The 23697-nt window shown below is 39.6% G+C and overlaps 1 protein-coding gene across 1 annotated transcript in view; it reads left to right on the top strand.

Moving 5' to 3' along the window:
• Positions 1–7613: 7613 nt before the first annotated feature.
• Positions 7614–23697, top strand: part of RAMP3 (receptor activity modifying protein 3) — an 88660-nt gene continuing 72576 nt past the window's right edge. The window contains exon 1 of the mRNA XM_087766266.1: positions 7614–7631. The gene's annotated coding sequence lies outside the window, so the exon portion shown is untranslated. The remainder of the gene's footprint in view (positions 7632–23697) is intronic.

Below are 23697 nucleotides of genomic sequence, written 5' to 3'. Positions count from 1 at the left end.
ACCAGAATACTGTGCAAATTTGAAGCAACAGTAAATGATATCATGTCTGTTGAAACTCTTCCCTGTATCTGGCAAGTTCTTGTAAACACACAAGACTATCAGTCTGTTGAACAAAAGGGATATTAAATTTCTTTAAAATAAGTTGGATTTTAAACCTCTTACTTCAGTATCCATTTAGGAATTTTTGTTTACATAATTCTGTGTTTCATTTACTGTCACTGTCTTCTGTAACAAGTACACAGCAAAAACCATGTTTCGAATCTGTAGCTTCAGTCCAGTTCAGGTATATGCCGCTATTTCTGGCTTTGGAGTGGATTATTACAGAAAGTACACAAAATACAGGCTGCAAGAACCCCTGTCTTGCAGCAGGAAAAAAATAAATCTAATGCAGTTATTTATTTTTTTTAGAATTAGAAATCCAGAAGGAGGAGAATGTTAGGGATCTGGGAGGACTTGTTGGTTAACGTCCACAAAGAACTTCGAAAGGTGGAATGCAATTAGGAAGCCTTTTCTTCTTAGGGATCCTGAGAAAAAAATGAACAAAAACTAGGGAAGTTCAAAGAAATTGCAACACCGTGCATGATGCCCTGTTGTGTAGAAAGGAGACTGCTAAAGATTTCCTAGAAGCTTTCTGTGCTCCTGATGTCTAGTTTTGAGCTGAGTCACTGCCAAGACTCCCAGAGAAATCCACTTACAACAGCAGCACCAGCAGCTGGCTCAGGGTGGGTTAAGGTGGAAAACAGGCTTGCTCTTACTGGGAACCAGACCACCTCTGATGAAGGGGGAAGCTGCCGTTGTGCTCTATGTAAAACCTTCCCCCATACTCTCTGGGTAGAAGCCTTACCAGCCCAGCTAGTATTGTGCTAGTAGAGCTTCTGGTTTGAGCTCAGGAAATTCATACAGTGGTTGATGATGATGATGATATTAAGACCTCACTACCCTGGTTTGTTGTCTGGACCCCTGTAGCCAGGGGCAAATAGTTCTGCAATGGAAGTTTCTTGGCAAGGCTTATTAGGGTGTTAAACAGGGCATCACCGCTTTTGGCAGGCAACAAATGCAGAAGCGATGACTGCAGCGGTAGTGTAGGTATAGTATTAAGCAGCACTGCAGAGGACCAAATTATTATGGCCACAGACAGGAACTAGACCCTAGGGAATCCATCAGTTTTGAAACATATGCCTTCCAAATGTCATGGCTGTCCCAGCATTCGTAACCGTAGCATGCAATCATGACTGTGAGCTTGCCCAGCTACTTTTCATGATTCAGTTAAGCATAACTTTGTCTTTTTTTCAGGCAAAGCCTGTGTGATTGCATCAAGGCAGTTTGTGTATCAGTCCAAAATTTTTGCTGTGGCTTAGCTGTCCAATAGGGAAAGAAATATTTTCTTTAAAACCATCTAATTTATTCATCACAGGTTTAAATTACCTGAATCTTTCTTGGCTTTCAAAGTGGGAAGAGTCTCTATATTTTCTTCATTGTGTGTATTATGTCATTAGGTTGAGAATTTAGTATTTAAAACAAATAATTATCTTTTGGTGGGTCAGGTAGTGAAATTTGTCAGTGTAATAGGCATTGAACTCTTCCTCTTTGCTTGTCTGTTATAACAGCAATACCATCAACAGTTACATTAAGAATCTTTTTTTGCCTACCGTCTTCAAAATGTTGCTCAGAGAGAGCTTCCATTGTATCTATCCCTTCTGTTTAAGGCAACACATTTCCTCTTGGATTCCATCCAGGGGATGAGGTCTTGAAAGAATAGCCATATGTGAGGTATCATTTAAATTCATGCTTTCATCAAGTATAAAACTAGTAAAGCTCTCTGTCTTTTCTCACTGTTTGTTATTCTCTAACAATTTCCATTTCTTATACCTGCTGTTCATCAGTTTTTACAGAAACTGGCACTTTTCTGTTCAGGACAACATTAAGTCATCATTTGGATGATTATTAAGCTAACACTCAGTACTTCTGAGGAAAGGGTGTTTTTTCCTCAGAACTCCCATCTGTAAATGCAGGGGTGTTTTGTTGTAATCCAGTAATTTATTTCTGTAATGTCTCTTTTTTAAAAAAAAGATTTTAGTGTGTTTCTACATGCATCAGAACACTGTCTTTTCATGTGCTACCTTCTTTCTTCTCTTTGTCCTGGTTATTACTAAATTATTTTTCATGTTTGATTTAAAAATGGTATTGAATGCTCGCCGGGTTATACCACACACTTTGGTAACATAAACTGCACAGTTGTCTTCGAAAAAAGAAGTCATCATCATGTTTGTTTGTTTGTTTTTTTTCATGAGAAATTGACAGGATGCCTAGCTTTGCTTTTTTATGGCTAGGCATTTTTATATTTGCTCACAACCCTTGTTGTGCTGCCTGATTCTTCAGCAACACCTGCCTGATCAACAACTGCAGAGGCCTCCCGAACGCCTTTCCTCCTTGTGCAGTGCCTCCTTGCACACCCGAAGCCCTGCCTGGTCATGTGCTACCTTGCTCTGATGGCTTCCTCAATAACTTCCTTTTCTGCCCTCTCTGAAGATGGTTGTGACTCTACGTCACTCCACTCAGTCCTCAGTGTCTGCTGCTGTTTTGTGAGGTTTGGGGTGGGAGACAGTGATTACACCAGATGTCACAGGAGCAAATGTAAGTTTGTCTTTCCAGAAGCCAGCGCAGATGAAATGACATATTAGGTGCTAGTGACTGTTGGTATTTGCTTTCGTAGGATGGACAGTCTGGGATGGGGGCCTGGGTGAAGACTTGTGTGTGTAACAGTACCCAAAAAAGAGCTGGATTGTTGAAATGTGAAAAGCAGTGAGGCGTTTGAGGGTTTTTTGCTCTAAACCTGTGTTCATTATTAGAGGTATTTTGCTGCCTTGCCTCTGGCCTGTAGTGGCTTGGATGAGGTGCAACTTAACATACACAACAAACAACAGTGCAGCTGTTTCTTTACCACATGCTATCCCTTGAATCCTTTTCACATAGTTCCTAAAACTATCTGAAGAAATTATTACAGTAATTTCTTTTTAAAAGGGAAAATAATATAACTTTCAAAAAACACATTTCCTGGAAACAATTTAGTTGTTTGAATTTCAAATTCTCCAGAAAAACTATTTTTTTACAGACTCTTAAAATGACCTATGTAACATATAGTAATAGTTGTAAAAATAGAAACCAAACAATGGAAAGAATTGGATTTTTGTTTTAATAAATCACAAACCAAGTGTGAGTATTAATTCAGAACACAACAATTAAAATTGCTGTGACATGATAGCGAACTGAATTTTCTGCTAAAATGCCAAACTGTCCTCTGAAAAAGTTGCAAATACAAGGTCAACTTCAGGAAAGAGTCAGTGTTTATGAGTTTCTTATCAAAACCATGTGAACTACAAGCTTTGCAGCATTTTCTTATGAAAGCTCAGGAGGATTCCTCTGCTTGATGCTCTGCCTACATTACAGAATATTAATCTACCTGACAGATATTTTTACTGTGAATCTGTTTATTACAAAATTTGGTATTTTATTTTTTCTGTGGTATTTGTGTTATAGAATATTGATTCAGAGCTTAAACTTGGTGAATATATGAAATTAAATAAAAATAAAAGTATTTCTCCATAACTTTCTGTCAATTTAAGAAAGTAAGCCTAGCAATTGTTATCAGTAAGGACTGATTATTTTTTGGTAAGTATCTGACCAAAATCTTACCTTGGACTGCAGCACCTAATCTAAAGTTCACACTAACCTTCCTCTTCTTGTACCTTTAGAGGTAGCCCTCTGGGCTGTGCTAGGGCTTTTCATTGCTGACTGCATCTCCTGCTGCACTGCAGAACCTCCTTCAGTCTGCTACAGGCATTTGTAACCCAAGCAGGTCTGCCTTTTGGGAGTGCAGAGCAGAGTTTGCTGGCTTTGGCTAGTCAGTGTGAATTATAGAGGTTATTGGGTGATCCCGAACTACAAGTGCGCAAGAGCAATCTGACTGAACAGCTAAGGGTCCTTTTTCTAATTAGCTAATGTTTTTTGTTGGGCTCATGAGTCAAGCAGAGATGGTCTGTGTGTAATGCAAATGTTGATGTGTTGGCTAAAGCTGGTCAAACCCCAGGGCTAAAGTGTCTGTCAATACTCAACTAGCTAATAATATGAGAATATGGAACAGAAATAAGTTAGTTTATACTTGAATATTATGTATTGGTTGACCCTATGAAGCTGTTGTTTGACTGTCTTTTTCTAGAAATAAAAATTATTTAGAACAAAGTATAAACTAAGAAAATTCTTTCTGATTTTTTTGAAGTAAACCACTGATCTCATTTATAAATTCCAGAGGTCAAGACTGGGATTGATATTGGATGGATAAAATCTTATGTCTGAAATGGAAATAGAAGATAGCCCTTTAAAAGAAGATTGATTAAAAGAAGGTGAATGTACTTCAGTGTCCAGAATGAGAGAAAATTTGGGAAAGCTGTAGAGAAACACTGCAGAGTGTGAATATATTTCTACAAAAATGCTGAATTTAGGGAATGGTTAATAGCAGAAAAAGAGAACTGAAAAGACTTCCAACAAATTTTGCTTGTATTGGTCAGGGATGTATTTAAGAAAAAACTAACAAACTGAAACTGTGGAAGATGACACTGTCTCAGAGACGTTCAAAGTGAGTGCATCTCTTAACTTAGTCCGTAAGATGAATTGCCAGTCCCTGATATGATTGCCTCATGTTCTCAAAGTTCTGATTACCACTGTTCTGGCTTGAACTTTTGGGTTAGAGGCCATCTTTATCTCTTCCTTTCAATAGGTACTGTCATGACGTTGAGCTTGTCACAGCTAAAGAGCTGTAGCAATCCTGTGACTATCAACTGCAAGTCAAGGACCGATGTTTCTGCTGCACATCCTTAGGTCACAGGCCTAAGAATTAATTTCTGTCTGAATAAATCACCTTAGTCTATGCTTGCCTTTTGAGGGGCAGGCAGCCAAGTGTTTGTAGCCAATAATACTTTGGAATTTTTTTTGCCCATGATCTAGTTCTTATCAGACAGGAGCTTTGGGAAGCAGTTGTTTTCCAGAAAGAAAATCATATCAGGATAACTCATGGTTCCTACTGAAACATAATTTTCCAGAACTGTAGGTAAGACATAGTCTGCTTGAGGTTCAGTTAGATGTTCAGTACTTCCTTTGTGGCAAACCCTTCAAAAGGGTTAGGAAGGAAGACTGGAAGTCCTAATTCCCTCTCTTCTACCACTGTCTAAAGCTGAATAACAAAACATGGATTACTGTAGATCAAAAATCCCTTCTATTTATAGCAAATCAGAACCAGATTCTTTGAACTGTGTGATATATATTTTTTTTCTAACTAGCACTGTATTTTTTCCAAGATGCTCTTGTTTTCTTATGCTTTAAAGGCTCAGCTAATGTATTTTTCTCCTGTTTATATTTCCAAGCACAGACTTGCAGTTGCAGTTTGTTGTATATTACATGCTTGAAATCTGTGTCATTCCTATTGTGCTTCTAGCTTTTGTAGGAGTAAAAGCACTAAGGGATGCTTCTTCTCAGTTTTCTGCTTTCAAACAAAATCAAGGCATAAGTTGTGCTGAAATCTCAAATTCTTAAATAATTACATTGGCTAGCTTACATCCATTTTCCTCATATATGTACAGTTTGCCGAACTAAGAGTCACATTATCGCCATGAGAATACCCTCCCTGCAATCCAGAGCTGCCGTTCTAGCCCATATGGGCATACCCAAGCTCGCTGGTTTTGGTACCAGCAGTTACAAAGCTGTTGAGAAGCTACCAGTGTGAAGGCCTTGGCTAGGCTTCTACAATTTGTCCTGACCCAGCTTCACTACTGTGCAGCTTAAAGCTACTGGAAGTACAAGCAAGTTTGAATTTTCCTCTGAAAGCCTGCATAATCATACACTACATTTATGTGAGTGTTGCTCCCGTAATTTCCACTTCTCCCTTTTCAGAGCCTCTTGCCAGTGCAGTACAGTACAAGTGACCCTCTGTAATTCCACAGATTTCAGCCACAGTTTGCCTATATGTGAATCCAGGTGGTGAAACCATTTTTACGCCTAGAAATTTTCCCATAAGAAAACATATTACTCTGTCACCTCATCCAGTGGGTGCCAACTGCTACCAATTTGTCGTTGATCTTCTCAGGTGGATTGTGGTAGGTGAGCAAGAATTAAGGAGAGCGTGTCTAAAATGCAGTCACATATAGGCTTGGAAGTCATAGGTGTTTACACTTCGAAAAAAAAGAAGGGGTCCTGAGGTGCATCCTCTCCTTTCTTTTTGCCTTCTAACCCTCTGACTATGGTTCAAACAGTTCTTTCTTCAAAATCCTGCCTGCCTCCTCCTGTCAGCGAGAGCCAGCTTCACCTCACCGGCTTCTCTGGGAAGAGCTCATTGTTTTGGCGGATGATCCAGGAACAGAGGCAGAGTCAATCATCTGTGGTAGTATTGTCATTAAAAACCTCCAGGCTGTGCCATGCCCCATCTGAATAGGACTTGACTGACATTTTGAGGCTTTGCTGCTTTTAAATTCCAGAACACCCACTGAGTTCAAACCATATTAGCATCTCAAGCAGGAACATCTTTCCCAAATGTGGGGTGCAGTGCAATATCAGCACAGAGTAGACAAGAGAAGTATGCAGAGCTGCATATGTATGCAGGCTGTAGCAAAATCAGCAATTTTCCATTTATGGGTATTGTGAAGTTTCTCACCTTTTTCTTTATGGTTTGGAACCGTGGAGTATGACTTTGCATATTAACAATGCAAATCTGTAACAGAGGAAAGTAGCGTATGAAGTTTAGGCTAGAAAATATTGAGGCTAGAAAGTGCAGATATACTCCATATCATACCAAGGCAAGGAATTCAGATTATTTGTGATTGTCCTATTCAAATTAATCATAATCATTAAATTAATCGTATCTATTTACCTCTGTGAAGTGAATCTCACTCTTGAGTATTTTTATCATTCAAATTTCTGGCTTTTATTTCCCTACTTTATCCGTCTGACGCAGTTCAAATGACACAAATGTTTTAAGAATTTCAGCACAATTCTAGCTCATGCAAACAACAGTACACTTAACAAGAAATAATTGGAAGTAATTCACATATAAAACAATAAGGAATAACTCTGTCCAATTTGACACCATGTGATTATAACTTGCCCTCTGGAAGAACTGTCTGAGAAAGTGTATATGCTTTAGGTTTCAAAAATATCTATACAACATATAGCGAAAGTAATTGTATTTGAACCACTATTGTAAAAACTGAAATAGATTCAAAATTCTGTTACGCTGACTGTATTTAAAAGCACTGACAAGCTCTCTTTGAACTGAATTTGTCAAGCAGTTGGAATAATCAAGATTTTCTGCTAGAGCTGTTTTCAACAGCTGACTAGTTAAACCAGTTAAATGAAATTATGACATGGTAGAATAAAGATAAACAACCTGATGGAGTATATTCTGATGGTTCAATCAGAACAGAAACTACTAGGAGGGCTTGAAGAATTAATTGGGTAAGGTAAGGGGAGCAGGAACTGGCAAATATAAAAATGAGTGATTTTTTTTTTCTTTTAGGAAAAGAACGTGGTTTTCGATCATCTGCATGAGGAGGACCTATGTAACACATGACACACAGTTCCATGAGGTAGCATATTTTACAGTCTGGCAACTAAAGAGATTTTTACATTTAGTGATTAAACTTTTGAAGTCAAAACCACTTTGAAAGATTGTGTGCACAATGAAGGGAAATTCTTGCCGTAGTATTTACATACTCTCATGGATGGGATGTAGAGAAACAAAATGAATGTTGAAAGAGAGTCCTCCTTTGGGAGGAGGTTTGAAAAAAAAAGTTATTGTAAGATGATATTTGCTTCTGCAAGCCAAGGAATGTAAAGAATTGGGCTAGGAAAACAAAGGCCAATGTGACAGTTCATTATCTGCACGGCAAAAGAAAATTACAAGGATAGGCGAAGGCAAACTATTTTAAGAGTTGCATATGCTCTCCTTCCTACTCCCCACAAATCACTCACCAAGAGTAAATCCACTGCTGGTGTGCGAACTGCTGCTGTTTTCAGTCTGCCTGAGAATTCTTTACCTGACATTTCTAACTTTGACATCAGGGGCTTAAGTGCAAGTTTAAATAATATTTTTTAAGAGTGTCCATTAGCTCTGTTTGACCTGGCTTTTGTTGCTTCCTTAAGTTGATACAGGTCTTGACATTCCTACAGGAGTATTTAATAACATTAGCCATGGCCACCTGACATATAAGACTGAGCATTTGGGCTGAATTCTCGGCTGTGTAGATGAATACAATGCCAGATGTTCTGTCCTTGTCAGGGTCCGCAGGCTTGGAGTAACCAGGGGCTACAACAAACACACCTACGTTTGGTTATCACCTACTGCTTTGCTACCCTATTTCCTAAAGACCCTCAAAAATCACAGTAGCACTGTCTGTAGTCATATTTATCATCAACCGTGTGTTGAACAATTTAGTCTATGGTTTGACATCAGAGTTGATGTGGATTAGACTTCCCAGGAGAGGTGGAAGGGTTCTCAATTATAGCAAATGTAGATAATCAATAGCAAAAATTCCAATAAAATCTTTTGTATTTTTATTTCAAGTAAACATGTCCCTGCTTACACCAAGAATTGGCAACGTGAAAAAGGTGAAGGCGCTGCTTTTTTCCTGGGTTGCTCTCTTAGTTAATTTGCTAGAAAGCACCATCTGAGGTTTCTGCTAAGAGAGCAAAAACCACTTTTGGTAATTACTATAATGCCCTTTCCAGAAGTCTTTACTTCTCCAATCCTGAAAGTGGGCTAAACTCAGCAACAAGGTTGCAGACCTTTCATTTCTCTTCAGGAATGTCATGCCTTTCCAGTGACTCGTGATCTGGTATTTGAACAAAGGTAAGAGCAAAGGATAATGTACTTCTTTCTTTGTTTTGAGTGAAAGTGTTATATAGGGTGGTATCATAATGCAAAATTCAGTTTTGGTGAATCTGTGCTCTTACATTAACTGGCCAAAGAAAGTTTATGTGTGTGGAATTCAGTGTGTTTGTGTAATTAGAATCACCACTAGATGGTACTTTGCAACAGACTATAGTTGACTTAAAACAGCTGGTCCTTCTGTAACTGCCTTCAGGCATGAGGAAAGGCTTCCAAAGGGATGTGCTTGTTTATATATATTTTTTTTTTTCCTTAAGTCATCATTTTATCAATAATGTACAGGTTTGAGTCTTGGCATAGTGGAGAGAATGTTATTTAATCCAGAATTTGCAAACGGTCTGCATGGTGTATTTTAAATCTGTAACATTTTAAAGGGGAAGTCTCAGGCTTTTCTTGTTTCTTTTATGGTGTGGATAATGTTTTAGATGCCCTCCTCTTTCCCTTGTGTTCGCGAGGAGGCCATCAAGGCATGGTGCTCTGAACCATATGGGCAGGTGTGCTGCGGCTGGGATATGAGTCCGCTCCTCTGAGCCAGAGTCATGACTTGAGCTAGCAAGGTTTAGGTCAGACAGGAGGTTTTACTTACTAACTAGCCAGTGAAGGTGGCTAGCTGTACATTGTATTTATTTAAAGGATGGCAAAGCAATTTCTTTCATATGTAGCAATTTCTTTCCTGCAGCCTTGTTTAGGAGTTGTAGGGGTCTCAGACCTTTCTCAGTACTGCTCTCCTTGCAAGCTGATAATGTTTCTATGCTAGGTGCAGTATTCCGCTGTTTTTCCTAAGAACATACCATCTCTGTGTGTGTGTGTATGTTATGCAGTAATAAAACACTTTTATTTTCATAATTTTTCAACAGTTGATTTTTTCCTATACAAGGAATATTATTAGTAAAGCAATGAAAACAGTAAGTCTCAGCTATGTATGAGATACTCATATCCATGAGATTGACTCTTAAAACTGGTTTAAATTCAAAATATCTATTTCAGATAATTTTAGTCTTGCTCTTTAGAGAACAGCAACAGGCCTTGACATTTATTTCTATTTCATTTGTAAGCCTCAATATCTAATCACTTGTAGGAATCATTTAATAAAACTCAAACTCTACTCTTTAGAAGAAGCTTTTTATGTTTTGTAGCATAGGTTCTTTACAAGAGCAGTTTGTTATTCTTGCATGTAAACATTGCATTAAGTTTACAGACACTCACAGAGAGAGAGCTATTCAGTAAGAATGCAATGGCTGTGCTGAAATAAATTATTTAATAAATATATATTATTTAGCACCTTCCTCTGTGGTTCGCAGCGCTTTACAAAACTCAAAATGTTTTCCTTATTTCCATGTCAAAAGTGCAGAAAGGTTAAGGATCTGTATTCTTAAACTGAGATTTTCCAACTTGACATGACTAAAATCATAATTACATTTCTACTTGGAAATGGTGGAAGGTGCTGGCACAGATTTACTCTTGAAAGGATTGGAAGTGCTAATTAGGCTGTAGCCAAAAAGGTTATCTCTTGTCTCTCCAACCACTTCTTAAGCAAAGGGAACTCTATGGCATGAACAAGAACGTATCTTCTCTCCTACAGAGCAGGTAGGACTTGCATCAGGTTCATTTCTGATACCAAGTGGGCCTTAGGAGGTAAAAAGTTGCTTCTTAGGACTGAAAGAAAGAAAATGGGGCATCTGCAACTAATGCTGCCAGAAGATACTGCACTTTTCAAACTATTTACGCTACTATATTTTATTCTGGACATGGAAATCTCACTGAAAACAATATGAATCTTTTTACCATTCTATCTTGATAAATCAGCTGCAGTTGTCTCTCAGGTCAAAGAAGCTCCTGTTCTGTGCTCATGTGTTTTCAGATACTTAACTTTAAAAAAAAGGTAAATATTGACACCATCACTTTTTATTTCTTTGTTTCCAGTGCTTTGTTCTCCTTTGCTGTCCTGCTATGGTTCATTCATGTGTCTTCAATGTTTTGATCATTTGCAGCACAGTTTCTCCTATAATTCTAAGAAACATTAACCTATTGTAACAATAGTCCCAGTGATCTAAATTTGACTTCCTCCTCCACTGAAATGATATGTGTCTTAGTGAGAGAATAGCTTAAATACACCACACTTGTAAAGAAATACCTGTAGAACTGCAGTGTCCCACAGTTCTATTTCTCCCCTCCAAAATTGCTATGAAAATTGCATAAACAAAATGCCATGTTTCACTGCTTTTGTTTAAAATGTAATTATTTTTCAGGATTGTTAAAAAAACCCCAAAACCCAGACCTGAATTAATAAAATAAATATAACTCCCTTTTGTATTTGTGTTTTTACTTATTGAAGATCATGAGATACAGAATATTTACTTTTATGAAAGAGCAGGAAATTATATATATGTCCTCACTCTGCTTTGTGTTACAAAAGCAAACAGAAGTTGTTGCAATGTCTAAGTGGTATTTATTTGTTTTTCAAATAATGTGAAACATACTTTTCATTATTATCTTCCTTTCATGTCACTGGAACTCTCTTTTAAAAACAAAGAAATTTATGAAATTACTATTGTTTATATGATGTCCTGGATTTTTATGAAACAGACATAACATCATGTAATAAGCCAATACTGTAGTATTAATTTTTTAGAATACATATTTATTAAAAGATTAATTCCATAGCACACACAATTTATTATTTATTGCCTGTGGGAAAAAAAAATCTTTCCTAAATACAGATACAATTAAGAAATTGCCCTCAACTTTAAAAAATAATAACATAGAAGATATATTCTGCACTCTAAAGGAAAGCTAAAAAACATTTGATAGAAATATAACACAGCAAAACGTAAATGATAACTTGAGATTAATAGAGATCTACTTAATGAGATGGTGGAGTTCAGGGTCCTGAGGGAAGGGAGGAGGGTAAAAAGCAAACTCAGAACCCTGAATTTCAGGAGAGCAGACTTTGGCCCCTTCAGGGAATCTGCTTGGGAGAGTCCCATGGGATAAGGCCCTAGGGAGAAGAGGGACCTGAGAAAGCTGGTTAATATTCAAGGATCGCCTCCTCCAAACTCAAGAGAGCTCCATCCCAATGAATATGAAGTTAGGCAAAAATGCCAGGAGGCCTATGTAGAGGAACAAGGAGCTCCTAACTGAACTCAAACACAAAAAGGAAACATACAAAGGGTGGAAACAAGGACGGGTAACCTGGAAGGAATACAGAAACATTGTCCAAGTATCCAGGGATGAAGCTAGGAATGCTAAAGCTCAAATGGAATTGAATCTGGCCAGGGATGTCAAAGACAACAAGAAAGGCTTCTGTAGGTACACAGGTGACAAAAGGAAGGCAAGGAAAAATGTGAGCCTGTTGCTCAACAAGATGGGGAACCTGGTTACACAGGACATGGAAAAAGCTGAGGTGCTCAATGGTTTCTTTGCCTCAGTCTTTACTAGCAAGACCTGCCTTCAGGAATCCCAGACACCATGCACTGGGGGAGACTGGAGTAAGGAAGATGTACCCTTGGTGGAAGAAGATCCGATCAGGGAATACTTAAGCAAACTGGACATACATAAGACCATGGGCCCTGATGGGATGCACACATGAGTGCTGAGGGAGCTGGCTGATGTCATTGCAAGGCCACTCTCGATAATCTTTGCTCAATCACGGTGATTGGGAGAAGTGCCCAAAGACTGGAAGAAAGCAAATGTCACTCCTATTTTCAAGAAAGGCAAGAAGGAACACACAGGGAACTACAGCCTGGTCGGCCTCACTTCTGTCCCTGGGAAAGTGATGCAGCATCTAATCATTGAAACCATTTCCAGGCACATGAAGGACAAGAAAATCATCAGGAGTAGTCAGCATGGCTTCACCAAGGAGAAGTCATGCTTGATCAATTTGATAAACTTCTATGATGAAATGACTGGCCTGGTAGATGAGGGGAGAACAGTGGCTAGTGTGTACCTGGATTCAGTAAGACCTTTGACACTGTCTCCCATAAGATACTCATAGAGAAGCTGTTGAAGTATGGGCTGGATGAGCAGACAGTGAGGTGCATTAAAAACTGGCTAAATAGCCAGGCCCAGAGGGTGGTGATAAGTGGCATGAAGTCCAGTTGGAGGCCAGTAACTAGTGGTGTACCCCAGGGCTCAGTATTGGGGACAGTTCTGTTCAATGTCTTTATCAATGATCTGGATGAGGGGTTCGAATGCACCCTCAGTAAGTTTGCAGACAACACCAAGTTGGCTGGTAGTGTTGATCTGCTGGAGGGTAGAAAAGCTTTACAGAGAGATCTGGACAGGCTGGATCGATGGGCTGAGGCCAACTGTATGAGATTCAACAAACCTAAGGCCTGCACTTGGGTCACAACAACCCCATGCAGTGCTACAGGCTTGGGGAAGAGTGGCTGGAAAACTGCCTGGTGGAAAAGGACCTGGGGGTGCTGGTTGACGGCCAGCTGAATATGAGCTGGCAATGTGCCCAGGTGGTCAAGAAGGCAAATAGCATCCTGGCTTGCATCAGAAACAGTGTGGCCAGCAGGACTAGAGAAGTGATCGTCCCCCTATACTCGGCACTGGTGAGGCAGCACCTTGAATACTGTGTTCAGTTTTGGACCCCTCACTACAAGAAGGACATTGAGGTGCTGGAGCGTGTCCAAAGAAGGGCAACGAGGCTGGTGAAGGGTCTAGAGCACAAGTCTTAGGAGGAGCGGCTGAGGGAGCTGGGGTTGTTTAGCCTGGAGAAGAGGAGGCTGAGGGGAGACCTTCTTGCTCTCTACAACTCCCTGAAAGGAGGTTGTAGCAAGGTGGGGGTCAATCTTTTCTGCCAAGTAACGATAGGATGAGAGGAAATGGCCTCAAGTTGTGCGAGGGGAGGTTTAGATTGGATATTAGGAAAAATTTCTTCATCAAAAGGGTAGTCAGGCATTGGAACAGGCTGCCCAGGGAAGTGGTTGAGTCTCCATCCCTGGAGGTATTTAAAAGACTGGTAGACGTGGTGCTTGAGGACATGGTTTAGTGGTGGACTTGGCAGTGCTAGGTTAATGGTTGGACTTGATGATCTGAAATGTCTTTTCCAACCTAACCGATTCTATGATGGGGCAGAGTCTACCATCAGCAAGTTTGGCACAAAAGCAAGATGACACAAAACTGGGAGGAGTGACTGATGCCAAAGGGTTGTGCTGCCATCCAGTGGGCTGGAGAAATGGGCTGATAGGGACCTCATGAAGTTCAACAAGAGGAAATGCAAGGTCCTGTACGTAGCTAGGAACAACCCCATGCTGGGGACCACCCAGCTGGAAAGCCGCTTTTCAGAAAAGGACCTTGGAGTCCTGGTGGACACTAAGTTGACCATGAGCCAAGAATGTGCCCTTGCTGCAAAGAAGGTTAACCGTGTTGTGGGCTGCATTAGGCAGAGTATTGCCAGCAGGTCGAGGGAGGTGATCCTTCCCCTCTACTCATCATTGATGAGGCCACACCTGGAGTACTGTGTCCAGTTCTGGGCTCCCCAGTACAAGAGAGACATGGACATACTGGAGAGAGTCCAGCAAAGGGCCACTAAGATGATTAAGGGACTGAAGTATCTCTCTGTTGAGGAAAGGCTGAGAGAGCTGGAACTGTTCAGCCTGGAGAAGAGAAGGCTCGGGGTGGGGTGTTATCAATGTCTATAAATACCTGAAGGGAGGGTATAAAGAAGGTGGAGCCAGGCTCTTTTCCATGGTGCCCAGTGACAGGACAAGAGGCAATGGGCATGACCTGAAATACAGGACGTTCCCTCTGAACATCAGGAAACACTTTTTTATTGTGAGGGTGCCTGACCACTGGCACATGTTGCCCAGGGAGGTTGTGGAGTCTCCATCCCTGGAGGTATTCAAAAGCTGGCTTGACACAGTCCTGAGCAATTGGCTCTCAGTGGCCCTGCTTGATCCGTGGGGTGGGACCAGATGACCTCCAGAGGAACCCTTCCAACTTCAACCATTGTATGATCCTGTGATTAATTTCAAGATTTTAAAGAATACAATCATTTAAAAAGAATGTGCAAGATAATGTGGAACACAATATTTGGTATCCTTAAAGCTAGTTATTTTATAAAAGTTCTTTGTGTATTTAGTTTTTTTTTCTGCTATACTTCTACAAAAGCCCTTTCTACCTTTTTTTGCTTTAGATGTATTCTACATTAACCTTTTACATTTGTGAATATTATTTTAATGTCATTGCAATGCAAGTTACTTATCAAACGTATAGTTTGCTTCCAGTATCAGCCCTAAAGAATTGTATTATTTGTACAAAAATACTTTCTGCTTAAATTCCACTTTTTAAACATCTTTTAATGTGTTGATCAACACTGAATTCATTACTAAAATATATAGCCTTAGTAACGACAGCTAATAAAATAGGCGATTTATTCAATAAATATACACAAGATTTTTTTCATTTTAAATTAATGTAATCAGAATAAGGAATGGGAAGTAGTAAATTCATGTTAAATTGAAGATATAATAGGAAATGTGAAATCTCTTGAGTGCTTTCCCTTGCAGAAGAAAGGGAAAACAGAGGCTGAAAGCAATGAGGACTGACCGACACCGTGTGCAATTTGCTTCAGATGTCTTTTTGGCTGGCTGGCCAGGAAACCTACCATTGTCTAAGGCTTCACCTTAGAAGGTTATTTTTCTTAATGTGGCAGGTGTCTAATCTTTTCCTGAGTTTGATCTGATTTGGGCTTCTGTTGCAGCTTTTACTGTTTTGAACCAGTTTTTCTCCATGGGTATATTTATTCTGTTGAAATTCATGGTGCGTGTTACCTCAGAAGCTCAGTTTGATGGATGTGTGATGGCTGAAAAGCTGAAAGGCATGCCAGGAATGCTCAGTTCAGCTGCAAATAGTGGCAGTTCCTGCTTCAGTTTGGCATGAAGGTGTTCCTTGACTGAACAGGCAGATGGACTAAGATACTGGTTCTCAGAGATACCAAAGCTTATGGAAAAGGTTGTGAGTAAAAGAGTGGAAGACAGAGGGTTTTGAAAAGCATTCTGTTCTGGCTTAGCCTGTGCCACCTGAAGAAGTTATAATTAGCTTAAACGGATGAAGTAGTAGGAGTTTGCTATGGGTGCATCTACATTAGTGTTTTAGTCCAAATGTAGAGCTCATGCATTTTTTTAAGTGAATCTCCTGACTGTGTCCCCTTACTGCACCTCAGTTCCCATTGTAGAGCAGTCTCAAAGCACGTGGGTTGGATGGCACTGGAAAGAAACAAAGCTGGAAGATGTGGTCCAGGTGCATACCTCATGAACTCAGGATGGCAGTCGGCATTTGATCCATAGGATCAGGCTAGCACTAAGTAAAACTCCTGAAATGTGTGTAGTGTGGAGACTGGGACCTTATCACCAACTGTTTCAGCCATTGGGCCGTGCTGCTTGGTAACGCGGTCTTCATTTCAGGAGTGGATACATAAACAGCTTAGCCTGCAGAGGTAATCTGAGGGGTTGGTAATGTCTACTGGGAGAGGAGGAAGAATAAACCAAGTCTGTTCATAGACAATATGGGTCTATTTACATGGGGGCTTTTGGGTAAAGAGTTTGCTTTAAGTGTTAAACTTTAGGGCTTCTAAGCAAAGGAACAATCTGCTTTCTTCATGTGTTTGGAGAAGCAGGATTTTGTGTAGGTTAGTTGTCAATGACAAATTAGCATTTAAAATTCCCTTGTTTTCACATCAGTGGCTCTCAATAATTGCTGACTGCTCCATGTAAGACACAGCATAAAAGACAATGAACATAACAAAAAGAACATAGTTAATACTTTTTCCATTGCTGTGTTTTCTTGTCCTGTATACCTTCAGCTCTCTTCTGGATAGGATTTAAGATTTTTAAAATAGTGATCTCATTACATTTTTAAGTATGTTTTTATTATTTTTGTCAAGCCTCGGAGTCAGGACAGGCAGAAAAAGCTGTCCATAAACATGCTTAGATACAGCAAATACCAGAAATACAAATAAGAGGACATATGAAATAATACAAAATTAGTTTTAGAGAACCATCAGGTATTGGAAGGTTTATTTTCTCCTTGTACTGGGAATTGCTATTGTTATTATATTCCCTTTTTCCATCATCTTGGTCAGCGTGAGCCAACTTTTTTAGTGGTGAGAACTAGACACTGATTTCAGTGTCTGATTTCACCTTCTGGTGTCCACATGGAGATGACTGGGGAGGCTTTGTTCTCCAGGGTGTTCTGCTTTTATGTGTCAGAAAGCCTTTCCTCCCTGCTGTCAGTAGCACAACTCTTCTGCTTGAGATACTCAAATGCCAGTGAAAATAAGAAACTTCTCAGGAGCCTGCTCCTCAGGTATTCTGAATCCTACCCCACTGTCACATGTGTTGATAGGGTTGTGGGTGGTAGTTTTTGAACTAGAGCACCTGATCTGTCTGCATTAAAGTAGAAGAAAGCAAGTGTTTATTTGTAATGCAATTTAAGAAGGAATCATGTTGCAGCTGATCAAGATTTGGGGCTGGACCTGGTTTTGAAGGTGGGGCACAAGGGTAATATTTTGTTGTCATTACCTGTGCGCTTGCTCAGGATCCTTTGATACCTCCATTCCCCTGGGCTCTGGCCTGGGTGAAACGTCAGAAGATGACTCCATGACGTCAGTCCTCCGCTGGTGTGATGTTTTTTAAATGAAGCCAGAAGCTCACCAGCACCGTTAGGCTGTGGGTGCTCTGCCTGCTGCCAGGAGGATGCAGGAGCCTGTCAGAGGTTCTGCTTGCTATTCCACACAGGGTCTGCCTTACTAGCTTGTTTTTCGGAAGCACCATTGTACTTAGATGTGGGCAGAGATAAACATTAAGGCTTCTATGCTCTTCCTAGATAGCATTTCTCTTGCTCCTTTTAGAGGTAGTATTAAAACTTTAGGCTTACCTAGCTATCGGTTCATTCTTGCTCAGTTACAATAATTTGCTGGGTTTACACTGCACTATCCTTAAGAAACAATTATTTTAAAAGGGTGAAAATGGTGACCTTAGAGATGCTTATGTATGTGTATTGGGTTTAGTTATCCTTGCATTTAAGTCTGCTCATACTTTGATACAAACAATTTATTTTTCTTTTTTGGGTTTCCGGGGGGTGTGAGGAGAGAGAAGACCATTGTTTATTAAGTGTGGTCCACAGTGTGGTTTTTTTCATCCCATGCTCTTAACTTCCTCTGGCCAAATCTAAGGCAAAAGTCATGAGAGAGGTCATATATATGCTGCCTTGGCCTCAAAAAGTCTGCCCGTGAGTGCCAAAGGGGACTATTGGTCAACGAGAGGGCTTTTTGCAGCCAGCATCGCGGCTGAAATCTGAATGCTTGTACTCTTTCGGACTTGTGGTGAGTTGCTGCTGTAGCTGTGTTCTTCATTACATGAGAATAACTCCAGACACATCAACTGAACTAAAAATATTACTGAGTCATTTACTGTTGGTATTTTTTACAATTTTTTCCTAGTGTGCGCAGTCACTAAATAAATGTGTAAGATTATGCTACCTGAAGTAGACATATGTGTAAACCTAATGCCAGTCAGAGTCATAACTGAATATACCAAGGGGTCAGGTATAGTTTTAATTAGGAGCATATTAGGCTAATCATTAAGAATTACATAATTGAATAAACTATATCAGTTTGCCAGCCTATTCTGAGCTCACTCTGCACTTCCAATTAATGCTAAAACCTGAGCTAGAAACTACTAATGACTTCTATGGGTTAAAATTAAGAGTGTGTGGGTGGAAATTTTAAAACATTTTTCCTGCTGAGGTATAACACATTGAGCATTTCAATGCTGTATATACACGAACAAAATAGTTCACTGTACTGTTCGATTTAGATGACACCATTTATCCATCTAAAGCTGGAGATATTTGAAAGTGTCATGATGTTTGACAATTACACCCATGACCTGTTTTGTTGCTCTAAAATACAATCTTAGGAATATCTAGTTTTATCCATCAAGGATGACTAGAAAGAGTTATCCCTTTTGACATGAGGGGCTGGAAAAAATTATATGGTCTTGCAGGTAAACAAGGAGTTAAGGATAAAATCTAGTTGTTTGAGTTTGAAAATTTAAAGTGCAACCATGGCTTTTTAAAAGGAACATGCCAAGTCCTGAACCTCAGAGTAGAAGTCATGTCTTTTGGTTCCTTGCTCCCCCAGATAATGTTATGTCCAAAAAAAACCTTTCAAAGCTTCTTTTCAGAGCCAAGTGCCCTTTAGTAAGCCTGTGCCTCTTTTTTCCTTCTTTCTTCTCTTTAGTGCTATTTTCTTCTCCTCCTCCCTTGCCCCAAACCTGCACAAAGCAATAGCCATGACAACAGATGACAAAACACTTGGATGCGTTTGGCACGTGCTTTCGTTCTCACTGGGACATGTGCTGACCTGGGGCTGCCAGCCTCTCTTGTTTTATGAAAAATGTTTCTTTTGGCTCTGTAAAACACAAAGGAAGTGGTTATCTCTGCAGATCCACATCTCCGAACTTTAGAGAAACACTGAAGGACCTGAAATATAAGCATTTGTTTCCTACTGTTCAGTTTTATAAGCATCATTTTTAAATCTAGAAAATCCAGTGTCCAGAGAAAGAGATTTCACCGTTCCTTAGGAAACCTAAAAACCTTTCTTTGATTTCAAGAGCCCTTTCAAGGTAGGAACAACTTTTTGTGTTCATCAGCTGCAAAATCATTGGAAGCTCCATGCTCTTCTAACACAGTTTCCACCCATCTGTCGTGGTAACAGATGACAGCAAATTGCTTTGCACTCAGTTTTCCCACAGGAAAATTTTGTTCTATATTTGAATCAGGAAACATTTTATGAACAGTTTTAAACCACTGTGTGCCAAGAGGTAGGAATGGTGATGTATTCCGTGGAAAATGTCTACAGTCTCAGCTAACGTGACTTTATTTTTGTCTACACACCTGTTTCTTACCACTAATCTTTTCAGCAACATATTTTTGCCTTTTGTCAGGCTTGTGCCCTTGTGCTCTCAAAAGATTTAATAATCTTAATTTTGTCCCTCTTGATGGTAAACAGGTACACATTACTTACTCTTGTACTCATGAAATTCAGTCAGGGATAATCACATTTGACTGAGTTTCAGCAATTAGAGACGCTCTGAAGCTTTTTATTGAAAATTGCATTGCTGTGCATTCACCTATGAATGCAGGTGAATACAGGGGCATACAGAATACTTTATGGTATTAGTAGACCAAGTCCAGAGCAATATGGTTTTCCTCAACAATATCAAAGCCACAGTAAAACTAACAAAAAAGCTCCTTGATTAACAAGAGCACCACCTTCTGGCACTGAAGAAGAGAGGTAACAAAAAGCTGAGTGGCCTTAGGAATATCTCCTAGAGGTAATATCAAAAGCTTGCACCTTTTCTTGCATGTCGAATCTGTTTTCTAGTGAAAATAGGGTTAAAAGGCAGGGTATTGAAAGAGAACGATGACCAGAATTTGTGTAAGAAAAGGGGAAAGGAGAAAACCATGAGGGTAAAACCTGGGGTCAAGGCTGTGGAGATGCCAGAAGAGATGGGGAACTGTAACAGAAGGGAGAAGCATGAGGTCTGCAAGCATCTAAAGGTGCGTTGAGGGAACTGTGAAAGCAGAGAGCCTTACAGCCAATGCGGGAGAAAATTTAGTGGGCTTTCCTATGGGGCAGGTGCCTGAAGGGAGTGCAGGGTTTACATGACTCCATCCAAAATGATTCCTCTGCCAGAGATAGGTTTTTTTTTTTTTCTTTTAACTCCCCTCTTTAGTCTTTCCATCCTACTATTCTGGTAAAAATCTGGTTTATATAAACTCTAGATATATATTCATAGATATGCATATGAGTCTATACTTTGGCTATACTGTTCATATATAGAATCTGGTATGGTTTTGTTTTGAAAATAATTCTTTGTCATTTTGCATAAGTATAATAATATACTATGTTTAGCAACCCAATTCACAGATCAGTGCCATCTGTTGTTAAGATTGCCTGACTCACACCTAATAACTTGTGCTGCGCTGTAACAGTTCCACGCTGAAAATAATCTTGTTTAAAATACTTTTATTACTTATTTTCTTGTAATAAACCCATCCTTTACCACAACTAATGGTGTACAGATGGATGTCATCATGCTACTTTGCTATTATAACCATAAATAATGTAGAAAACAATGATTATGCTAGTAGCTGAGCAACTGCATCTCAGTTTTATATTATACTTTCCTGGGTTCTTAGTGCGTGTGTTTATTTTTATGTCTTAAGGCAAGCTTATTCTTTACTGCAAAATTTCCAGGCTATGTAATTTCTGCATTCTCATCACAATTTTTTCCAGTTACTTCAGTACTTTCTCAGCCAACACTTCTGTAATGGTTGACCCCATATGTTTTGTGTTCTGAGGGTGTTTAGAAAAGGAAGCCAAGGGACTGCAGATTCCCTAAGCCAGGTCGCTGCCCTTGATTTTGTGTTTATATACATCATGGTTTTAGGCAGATACGGGCTAAATGCTACCCTTACTGTAGCCACACAGCTTCTTGATTGCCTTGCAACATGGGCAGAGCAAACTCAGGTCTGGCTGCAAGAGACTGCATAGGCTTTCCCTGCATGGAGATCTACATACTGGATCAAACTTCCCACAAACACAGGACCTGGAACCAATTTCTTCTGAATTTTTATGAGTTTTAGCTTCCAACCCAGACTTAAGTGTGCAGCTCCATTTCTAAAACAAAGTACGGTATAAAATCATGTATTATAGCTAAGGCTTTCCGCTTCTCCCGTTGTCATCTTTATCAGCTTCCCACACTTAAGGTGTTATGTCCTCCATCTCTTGAAAAGTTGTTCATGACCAGTACCCCAAAACATCTGACACTGCTATTATGTCCAATATGTATATGTATCACCTCAGTAATGGATTAGATACAGTTTTCGGAGCTGACATACTGACATACTAGCATTTAGCTTTCTGTAAAATATCAGTGAGCTCTTTGTAAGGTCTTTTAACGGACTATTAGCATGAGATGTAGCTACAGCTTCTGGCTGTTTTCCAGCCTGTTGCCCTTAGCGACAATGGACAGCACAGGAAGTACTGAACATAGATTGCAACAAAAGGAAATTCAGGTTAGATTTGGGGAAAAACAGCTTTTGTGATGAAGGTATTGAAGTATTGAAAGAGATTAAAAGGTTTTGAAGCCTTCATTTTTGGAAGTCTTTTACAACTGTTCAATAAATATTGTGGTTCCTGCCTTTGGTACCAGAGAGAGAATTGATCACCTCTGGATTCCAGCACTGTGATTTTATTGTATTTTAGGAAGAAAACTTCTGTCTTGTGGGTTTTTTTTTCCCCTTTTCTTTTTAAGCAGTTATAGGAGTTTACAGAGGGAAGAAAGAAGGAGACAAGACAGTGTTCATTAGAAATAGGTTAATACTATGAGTGGTGCATATGAGTCTCGTAACCTGTCCTGTCCATACTGGCAACCAGACTGTTTAAGCAAGTGATTTTCAAGAAAGAGTTAGAAAGATGTATGAGGTAAGACTGTCATACCAGTCAGCATGGGCATTTTAAAACAATGTTTGAAAAGGTCAATGTGACCTCTTCTTTGGGATGCAGCAGTATTTGTCAGATGATCAGAGCTGAGTTCTTCCTCTGTGTTTTTTCCTGAACATACCTGTGTCATAACAAAACTCTGCACCAGTTTTTGCCTCAAGGGGGAAGTCTGAACTCTTCCCAGGTAACGAAGAAAGGATGTGCTCCACCTGCTTTTCTGCTGCCACAAGGGAACAAATCATTGTGAAAGGCAAAATAATGACTACTTTCTTTGATTTGTCTTATGCCAAGGTTTACTTTACACATTATCAATGGCAAGTCTGAAATACGTTATTAAATATATTTGATATCTATGGTGAGAGTAAAGCAGAGGAAGAAGGGGAGGGTAAATTCCCTCTTGGTAAAATGTGATGGTAAAGCTGTTTGAATCAGACCCTACAGATGAATCGAATAATTACTTATTAATGTCAGTAAGCACAACGCTTTCTACTTGGAATCATGGAAAGATCTCAGGGTATTTTCTTATCTGTTTGTTCATAGTAAGTGAACAAATCTTGCTCATTTAGAATAAACAGGTAAAGCTGCACTCAGGTGTTTCTACTTGCAAACCTTCAGTGAGTTAATGAAGTGCTACTGCCCTTTCCTTCCTGTATGGAAAGCCTAGAAATCCCTCTGTTAAGCATTTTGCTTTTTTCCTGCCTGCTGGGCTTATCTATTTGGTTCTTAATGATGTTCACAGTGTAGACTGAGTCTCAGCTCTGTAACAATGAAGCAGCTCTTCAGTCAGACTCTCTTGTAACCCATGTTTTCAGAGCTATCACAGCAAGGATTTTCCATCACAAGGAAAAGAACTTCTGAGATGTTGCCCTAGAGCACCTTTTCTGTACCGTGCTTGGGTGTAGCAAACATTTATTGGGTGTGTATATTAAGTTTATATTGCTAACAATCTCTGCTTTAAGCCTTTCCGTAGTCTTTAATAGAAAATGTTCCTAGTTCCATTGAGCCATGTGTTTCATTATCCACTTCTCCCATCATAGCACCAATGCAAATGTGATGCTTGGGTCTTGAGAGGGCAGGTCAAAGTGGTTGGGTAAGATGGCAAAAGTTGAGTAAGCGTCGCCGAGTGCTCCAAGGTTGACGCTGGCAGCCAACAGGAAGCCATAGCTTAGACGACTTTGTGGTAATTCAAATACCAGACAAGTGAATTTTTCAGAACATCAGTTTCCCACAGGGACATAAAATC

Source organism: Nipponia nippon, unplaced genomic scaffold (genome assembly GCF_047370975.1).
Source record: "Nipponia nippon isolate SJK-2023a ecotype South Korea unplaced genomic scaffold, ASM4737097v1 scaffold_1, whole genome shotgun sequence".
NCBI classification, from domain to species: domain Eukaryota; kingdom Metazoa; phylum Chordata; class Aves; order Pelecaniformes; family Threskiornithidae; genus Nipponia; species Nipponia nippon.
This window is presented reverse-complemented; position numbering and strand designations above follow the sequence as displayed.